The sequence below is a fragment of the Crocuta crocuta genome, unplaced genomic scaffold, assembly GCF_008692635.1.
Source record: "Crocuta crocuta isolate KB4526 unplaced genomic scaffold, BGI_CrCroc_1.0 scaffold224, whole genome shotgun sequence".
In the NCBI taxonomy this organism is placed as follows: Eukaryota; Metazoa; Chordata; class Mammalia; order Carnivora; family Hyaenidae; genus Crocuta; species Crocuta crocuta.
The window spans coordinates 248,244-248,877 of NW_027529545.1; positions in this window are offsets into that span (position 1 = coordinate 248,244).

Below are 634 nucleotides of genomic sequence, written 5' to 3' on the forward strand. Positions count from 1 at the left end.
TTTGAACGAATAAAGTCAAAGTTGTCAGAACAAAGAGAGTTTTTGTGTGGTTCCTTTTTGTTTTACGAAACTACTAGAAAGAATAAGGGTGAAAGAAAATGGCTGTATGTGAAAAGTAGGATGTGTGTTTTGGCTAAAAGAAAGTATGAGGGATGGAGATGCATTTTTGGTAAGGAAGAAAAGAGAAAGTGAGTTTATTCTATTCTTATTGTTCCAGAATAAGAAAGAAAAAAGATAGGACAAAACCCAAATGGGTAGAGAAAATTGAAGGCTTGTGGAAAAGGTATCTTATGTGTGGCCAAGCAGACCAAGATTAAAACGGATTTATTGAAGTTAAAAAGGAAAAAAAAAGGGCTAATTTTACTTTTTAAACTTTTTTTTTTTTTTTTTTTTTTGAGAGAGAGCACGCGTAGGGCAAGAGCAGAGAGGTGAGGGGGTGGTCAGAGGATCTGAAGCGGGCTCCCCACTCACAGCAGTGAGCCCAGTGTGGGGCTTGAACTCATGAACTGTGGGATCCCGGGTGCCCCAAAGGAAGAATTTTAATATCCAAAGTACAATGGTGCAAAATTAGAATTTGGTTTTCTCCCTGTTAGAAGGACAAAGTTTTCTTAGATTATTGGTCTGCTCTTAATAA